A 942-nucleotide genomic window follows, 5' to 3' on the forward strand; every position below is an offset into this window, starting at 1 on the left:
ACAAAGAAAAACCCAAACTATTTATGACAAATTGACATCAAATTAGACTTTGTTGGATCAATTATAAATGGTGGATTAAAATAAGGCAATTGCAACAAAGTGAGCAAGAACTTAAGATTTTTGCATTTTGAGGAATGCAAAACAAGACTCCAACAAAAAGACATAGAATTATGAAATAGCATTGTCAAGATAAGCTATGCAATACAATTGTTGCATTGTTGGAATGCTTAGAAATGTGAAAGTGGGCTTAATAACATCTTATAATAGAATCTATGACGTGTCAATGTATAAGAGGACTTACATTCTAATCCCGAAAGATACTCTTCATGAGTTAGGTAATTGGATTTTAACTTGGGATTTGGGTGCCCAATTTGGGGCCATCATTTTGCATCCATTATTTTGAAAAGCACTTGTGTTTTCTTATTTTTGTTTGCTTTATACAATTGACTAAACTATTTTTGAAGAAAAGTGTCTCATACTATTTAATTATGAAATGAGAAGTACACATATTCACAAAAAGGTAGGTGGATACAATATCACACCACACTCCACAGTCAGATGGGATTAAACCCAAAATATAGCAAAATGACGGAACAAAACCGTTAAATGACAAGAACAAGAACAATCGAAAGAAAAAGAAAAAAAGAAAAGAAACAAACAAACAAAGTTTAACGTCCACAAAGATAAAAGAAGATGGAGCTATTCTAGCTCCAAAATGTTATATTCGTACGTCATGTTATATGACATTCGTGAAAATCACAGTCATTAATCGCGTTATCGACGATCAATAACAAGTGAATGTTATATTATGAATATAATATTTTGAAACCAGAATAGCTATAGCCAATAAAGGATAGCCTATAAGACAAAAGCAAAATGAAAGATCCCCATCATCCACCCTAACACTACCTCTAGGTAGCTTTCATCCCCAAAAGCTGGATA

Source organism: Cryptomeria japonica, chromosome 2 (assembly GCF_030272615.1).
Source record: "Cryptomeria japonica chromosome 2, Sugi_1.0, whole genome shotgun sequence".
NCBI classification, from domain to species: domain Eukaryota; kingdom Viridiplantae; phylum Streptophyta; class Pinopsida; order Cupressales; family Cupressaceae; genus Cryptomeria; species Cryptomeria japonica.